This window comes from Carassius auratus, chromosome 12 (assembly GCF_003368295.1).
Source record: "Carassius auratus strain Wakin chromosome 12, ASM336829v1, whole genome shotgun sequence".
Lineage (NCBI taxonomy): Eukaryota > Metazoa > Chordata > Actinopteri > Cypriniformes > Cyprinidae > Carassius > Carassius auratus.
The window spans coordinates 10,354,562-10,361,929 of record NC_039254.1 but is presented as its reverse complement, the minus strand read 5'-3'; the positions used below and the strand labels follow the sequence as shown (position 1 = coordinate 10,361,929).

Below are 7,368 nucleotides of genomic sequence, written 5' to 3'. Positions count from 1 at the left end.
CCTAAACACACCCATCTCCACCCATTATGAAAGTGAATAGGATCCAAGAATAGTCTGTATATTAACATTATTACAAATATACTCCTTTGTGCTCAGTAGCACAAATACATTTTTACAGGTTTAGAACAAGTCGATGTTGAGTAAATTATGAAAATGTCAATTTTTGGGTGAACTATCACTTAAAGCCAGGTACTGTGATTGTATTTAATAAAGTACCACTGTACTGGAACACCATGGTGCCATCTACAAAATACTTTTCTACTTTTTGTAAATAGGGGGTGGAGAATTTATCAGTTTCTCCTGAGCATCTGACTGACTTCAGTGTTGTGTTTTGCAGATGATGAGCGAGGTGACCATGAGACCGGACACCCTTCAGTACAGTGATGCCTGAAGTCCAGGCATTGACAGACCACACTGATACCTCAGGGGATAAACATTTTTTACACAAGGCAACACAGTACTGCAGTAAAGATCCCTTAGCCCTTGCCATCCTCAAGAATGGCACTAGCTCTTTATTGTACACTGTTAAATTCAACACTTTCAATTTTAAGATGCACGTAATGGAATAAAATTCTGATGACCATGATGTAGCTGAAGTTGAATTTTCTTCAAGGAGATCTTGCTAAATGCTTTGAGGAGGAGCACAAGTCTGCATTCCATGTCATTTTTAGCTTTCGGTTTAATGTACAAGCACTCTGCCAACTTTTCTGCTGTGCAGGTAACGTTACTGATATGCCTCAGTAATTTTTATATCCCGCATCCAAGACCCGTCTACTCCAAGCACCAATTGCATGCCACTTCTTCATTTCATCCTCCCACTGTGTCATACACTCTTGAAGAGAGTAGATGAAAACTATATTAGAAGACTGAGAGCCGGTTTGATTCCACATGCTGTGCCTTGGTGCGTAGTCTTAAACCTTCTGCTGGGTTGGACCTGTTTGGCTTTGCATATCTGCAATTTGGTTGTTGGCATCTCAAACCATCAGTGTGGTTGGCCCAGCATGTGGTGCAATGCTGACGCCTTCAGGGACAGTATTCAAGCAGTTTCGGCCCAGATCTGGCCCGCATGGGTTTCACGTGTGGACCAAATGTGGGCCGGTTCTGGGCCGAAATTGCTTGCTGTCTGGGTTCAACCTGTCTGTCCTATTGGGGCAGTGAGGATCTGTGTGTCTGTGTGGTTAGGACAGCAGTATACAGTATAATTATGAGTTTTTTACGAAGTGCTTGTGTTCAAACAGGCAGGCATTTGTCTTTACTCATGGATCAAACACTTGTTAGCGTGACTGGGCTAGAATAGTGATGCGTTTGTACTAGGATCTTATGGAAATTTATAAACCGACTTGTAGAACAGGTTTATTATTATAGGACACCTGTATTGAGTCATAATGTGCTTGCTGAACTGTGTTTTACAACACTCTCTGCTGGTGGATTGTATCCATAATGTCAGATTTTGTTAGATAATGGTTTGAATTTTACTGCAGACAGTAAAAAAAGAGTGGGCTGAAAAGGATGATGGGATACATGAAGGCGGTCTTAGCTGCTTTGTGCACAGATTTCACTGGATTTCATTGTTTCTTGTTCTTTTTAATGCCTAAGATACTGGTCAGTTGAACTTGTGCGGTTATAAATCTTCAAAACAGAAGTTTCTGGAGAGTTCCAGTGTCCCTAGTGTAAGTCACTGAAACAGAAAAAAGACACACACTTCATTCAAACATGATGAGAAACACAATATGGCATGTACTCATTAAAGCTAATCAAATACTGTTGAAGAATTTAAACAGTGTTACTTCCCTGTGGTAACGGGGCAGATCTCAGTTGGGTCTGTACTTACTGTCAGGAGCTGAAACCACCAGAACCATCAATCATCCATCTTTACAAACCTGTTGGAAGGTAATAGAAATCAAAGAGTGTTAAGGCATTCAAGGTATTGAGACAGTGATAAAGTTATTGGCAGAGTTTTGTTGGTTTGTTCTGCTCACAGGAAACTGTTTACATTAATTTGATCAAGACAAAGCACACAAACATACATCTCCCCCTCTTGTTGTTCTGAATATATAATATCTTGTGTGCAACACATACAATATCCATCTGACAGTATTCACATACAGTATTCCACACTGAATATGAAATGAGTAACAAAGAGGCACTCCATTGCCTCCATCACATCCATTTCTGCGCTCACAATGTTGACACCCCTCCAATGTTGGCTCTTTTTGCATGGAGGGGGTTTGAAGCTTCTTGTAAAACTATAGTCAGAGTTGGCTTTACTGATTCCTGCAAGTTAGAAAACATATAAATTATTTGTGAAATAACTTAGAATCTTGCATACTTTCTTCCAAACGATTAGGGATGTGACTGACCATTTTTTACCACAGTGGTAAGGGCCAATTCACTGGTTAGGTTGCACACACAACTCACAAACAATCATGACCACAGAAACATCAAGATCAATGCAATATTCATTAATAAAATAGCTTGGATAGCATACTGAAAAACTAAAAACCAAAAATGTATCCGTTTTTGATTTAACTAAACTTGCAGCTTGATTATTGAAAAGACACTACACAAACATTATTCACACATGCAGTTTCTCACTTTCTCGGTTAATAAAAAAAAAAAAAAATGCTATTCGTTCAAGCTACATCATTTCTGTATCTGATTTAAAGCATGCAGAATGCTAGATCTAAAGGCCTGTTGCCAAAAAAAAAAAATGCATCAGTGGTTTTTTGCCTATATGCATTTCATTTAAATTGTGCAAATGTTTTTGTGAGAAACTGAGCAGCCGCTCTCAATTTTAACATCTTTATATTTCTCCTGATATTACAAAACAACTGTCAATAAGAGTAAAACATTCTTCATTAGAACATTATTCTACAAGAGCAAGACATTTTTATTTAATTGTGTTATCACATTCACAGAGCTGAATGCAATCAAGTGATTGTGGCTGTCAATTCTTTAAAACTATGGCATCTCAAATATCTGCTCATCACAATGAACGTCATACAGCTTGGAACTCAAGTTCAGATAATTTCCTGATGTATCATATCGATCACAAGTGCAGTATGGAGTACCTCAAGGCTCAGTACTAGGGCCGCTACTCTTCACGCTTTATATGTTACCCTTGGGAGATATCTTCAGGGTACATGGTGTTAGCGTTCACTGTTATGCTGATGATACTCAGCTCTACATTTCTTCATGGCCCGGTGAAACACACCAATTTGAAAAACTAATGGAATGCATAGTCGATATAAAAAAAACTCAATGACAAGTAATTTCTTACTGCTAAATTCAGAAAAACCAGGTGTTAATTATAGGACCTAAAAACTCTGCTTGTAATAACCTAGAACACTGTCTAAGACTTGATGGTTGCTCTGTTAATTCTTCATCAGTAAGGAACCTAGGTGTGCTATTTGATAGCAATCTTTCCTTAGAAAGCCACGTTTCTAGCATTTGTAAAACTGCATTTTTCCATCTCAAAAATATCTAAATTTCGTCAAATGCAGAAATGTTAATCCATGCATTTATGTCCTCAAGGTTAGATTACTGGAATGCTTTATTGGGTGGTTGTTCTGCACGCTTAGTAAACAAACTACAGCTAGTCCAAAATGCAGCAGCAAGAGTTCTTACTAGAACCAGGAAGTATGACCATATTAGCCCGGTCCTGTCCACACTGCACTGGCTCCCTCTCAAACATCGTATAGATTTTAAGATATTGCTTATTACTTATAAAGCCCTGAATGGTTTAGCACCTGAGTATTTGAATGAGCTCCTTTTACATTATAATCCTCTATGTCCGCAAAACTCAGGCAATTTGATAATACCTAGAATATCAAAATCAACTGCGGGCGGCAGATCCTTTTCCTATTTGGCGCCTAAACTCTGGAATAACCTACCTAACATTGTTCGGGAGGCAGACACACTCTTGCAGTTTAAATCTAGATTGACCGAGGTCACCGTGGCCACCAGATCCAGTACGTATCCAGACCAGATGGTGGATCAGCACCTAGAAAGGACCTCTTCTGCCCTGAAAGACAGCGGAGACCAGGACAACTAGAGCCCAGATACAGATCCCCTGTAAAGACCTTGTCTCAGAGGACCACCAGGACAAGACCACAGGAAACAGATGATTCTTCTGCACAATCTGACTTAGCTGCAGCCTGGAATTGAACTACTGGTTTTCGTCTGGTCAGAGGAGAACTGACCCCCCAACTGAGCCTGGTTTCTCCCAAGGTTTTTTTCTCCATTCTGTCACCGATGGAGTTTCGGTTCCTTGCCGCTGTCGCCTCTGGCTTGCTTAGTTGGGGTCACTTCATCTACAGCGATATCGTTGACTTGATTGCAAATAAATGCACAGACACTATTTAACTGAACAGTGATGGCATCACCAAATTCAATGATGAACTGCCTTTAACTATCATTTTGCATTATTGACACACTGTTTTCCTAATTAATGTTGTTCAGTTGCTTTGACTGAATGCATTTAGTTTAAAGTGCTATATAAATAAAGGTGACTTGCATGCAAACAAGACACTTGCACATGTCATTGCAGCAGCACATTAAACTTTAATTGTAATTAAACTGACTGGAACTACCTGTGAATCAAAGTATTTTAATGAACACTTTTAGCCAATCAGAATCAGATATTCAGACAAACCATGGTATAAATCGATTACAGTAACCGTTCAACAAACCAAGCAACTAAATGGTAGTGTTATGGAAAAAAAAAAAAAAAAAACATACTTTGTGTTTGCGTTAATTTGCTGAAGTAAACCGTTCAGAACTTAAAGAGCAGTCTCTAGATTAAGATAAAGGTCCTTCCCAAACCGCATCTTCACTTCATGCAGCAGCTACCAAAAAAAAAAAAGAAAATAGGAAGAATTCATTAAAACAATTTTGACTTTTTATTCATACAAAAAAATAAATTGAAAATGCAGTGGAAATACTACACTCAAAAGGAAACAACCCTAAAAACAAATACTCACAAGTTGTGGAACCCGAAGAAATGGAAACATATCTATGACCTCTCATGTTGATTTTGTCATTAAATCAACTCTTTTAAAAAGAGCGCATATCATTAGATTTTTGAGATGTTGGTGTAGTCAAGTTGTCTTTTACGTAGTTCAGCATTTATCACAGTAATGTGCTCCTGAAAACCTAATGGATCTTCCCCAATACTTTCCAGGTTTAATATAATCTGAAAAAAGTATTAAATAACAAAATTCCTATTGTAGATCTACAATCTTCTAGCATTACTGGTCAACAACCAAGCAATTTTAAGACATTTTAGTGAAGGATAAAACAGACAAACCTCCTGGGACTGGGTTGAAACCGGATTATCAGTACAGAGGAGAACTGGAAAGTTTGCGGTCTTGCATCTTTTTGTTTGCTGAAATGAGCAAAAGACAGTTCATATAAGGAAAAAATATTTAGAAGTGACATAGCACAAATAACTGAAAATCAATTATCAGTAGAATTAAAGCATTCACCAAAAGAAAATAAAAATCTGTCACCATTTACCTTTATTGTTTCAAACCCACATGACTTTTATTCATGGATGTCAAGAATAATAAAAAACTTGATTTGGCCGTATGTCTCATACTGCAGATTGTAGGGCTGTTCTTCATTACCATTTAAGTGTGCGGTCAAAAACTAGCTTATGTAGCAGAGCGGGAAGAGATTAATATAGGACCCTAGGAATACTAAAACCCTAAAGTGATTTATCAATGCTGACTACACCACCCCTTTAAAGTGAGGGGAACGAACACATTAACAGATTTTTAGACACAGGTTCGTTACCAGGTAGGGCAGAGACTAGAAGGTATTAATGCACATGTTTATTAGGTTTAAAATAATCAGAACACGTAAGACTAAAAATATAGCTCAATAGGGCAAAACAACTACAACTCCATACAATACACACAAAACAAAATAACTAAAACTTACCTGTGGCCAGGTAGGCTAGCTGTGAAGTGATTATTCTTAACACACACACACGTGAAGCAAGTGATCACAAGGGGCAATCCAATCTCAGTGCTCCAAACACCACCAAGGCTCTAGTACAACCAGCCTCCAGACACCAGGCCTAACACACAGAACACCAATTATATGAAACATGCACAGTGCTTAAAAGCAACAAACAATTATAACATAATAGCAAGCAAAACAAAGCAACAAAACAGCAACACAGTCTTAAATGTCCCTCCATGTAGGAAAGGATCATCCCAATCACTAAGATGGACCACTCCCAACAAACATTGTTCGTCCTGATAAAAACAAACTATTAAAAACTTAAATCGAATCACTTATTTGGAAAATAAATAAATCATACATACCGACAATTGGTCTGCAAGACAAAATGGTTGATCACAGAATGAATCATAGCTGTTTACTCAATGACTTGACAATCATATTCAGGTGAATAAACCAGATGGAGGGAAATAACAGCCTACACACCATCACGAAGTTGCGAACAAGATCCAATTCCAACTACAATAAGTAAATAACTTCATTTGATACGTACAAGTTCACGTCATATTTACCAAACAGCTAAACACATACCTTTTAGATGGAAGCCCACACGCCCCAAGGGGTGGAGCTAGCAATGATGCATCCCAGTTGGCCTACTCCCAGCCCTTATATTACACATACCTGGTTCTGATTGGCTGTCAATTTAAACGCATGGGAGGGAACTTAACCAATCTGCCACAATCAGAGCCTAGGATCAAACTAAGCTTAGGATCAGAAAACACAAAATTCAACAGTTTGCAACAAGCACAGCTAAACTTACCAATGTAAGGCAACTTGTGACACTGTCGTGGTTCAGGCTCTTTCGTGTTTTATTGTAAAGAAGCAGCAGAAGCTTTGACAACTTAATTACTAATGGGTTTAAAACTTATAAAAAGTAAATTACTTTAAAAAAATTATTTATCTGACTTACCACAACAATATTTCCGTCAGAACATTATTTTAAATCAGCAGACGGGGATCAGTTCGGGAGTTCAAAGCAGGTTCGCAAATCATTTGAGTCAGTTTGGGGATCACGAATCATTTGAGTCAGTTCGGGAGTTCGTAGCGGGATCGCGAATCATTAGGAGTCAGTTTTGGGATCGCAAATCATTTGAATCAGTTCGGGAGTTCGGAGCGGAATCGCGAATCATTTGAATCAGTTCGGGAGTTCGTAGCGGGATCGCGAGTCATTATGAGTCGGGAATCGCGAATCATTTGAGTCAGTTCAGGAGTTCAAAGCAGGGGGGCAGGGTTTCACATTTTTTTGAAGCACCCCTGGGTGCCGCCATTGGCTAGCAGACCCCCACCTGCTGTTAGCATTCCATTGACTCCCATTCATTTTGGCGTCACTTTGACAGCGAA

At 38.7% G+C, this 7,368-nt stretch overlaps 1 long non-coding RNA gene across 1 annotated transcript; it reads right to left on the bottom strand.

Annotated features, from left to right (window-relative positions):
- Positions 1–4,451: 4,451 nt before the first annotated feature.
- LOC113111809 (uncharacterized) lies at positions 4,452–6,812 on the bottom strand. The gene is made up of 3 exons (XR_003293360.1): positions 5,944–6,812; positions 5,309–5,386; positions 4,452–5,194 (listed from the first exon to the last, which is right to left on the bottom strand). It is a non-coding gene; the product is annotated as an uncharacterized LOC113111809 (long non-coding RNA).
- Positions 6,813–7,368: the final 556 nt, after the last annotated feature.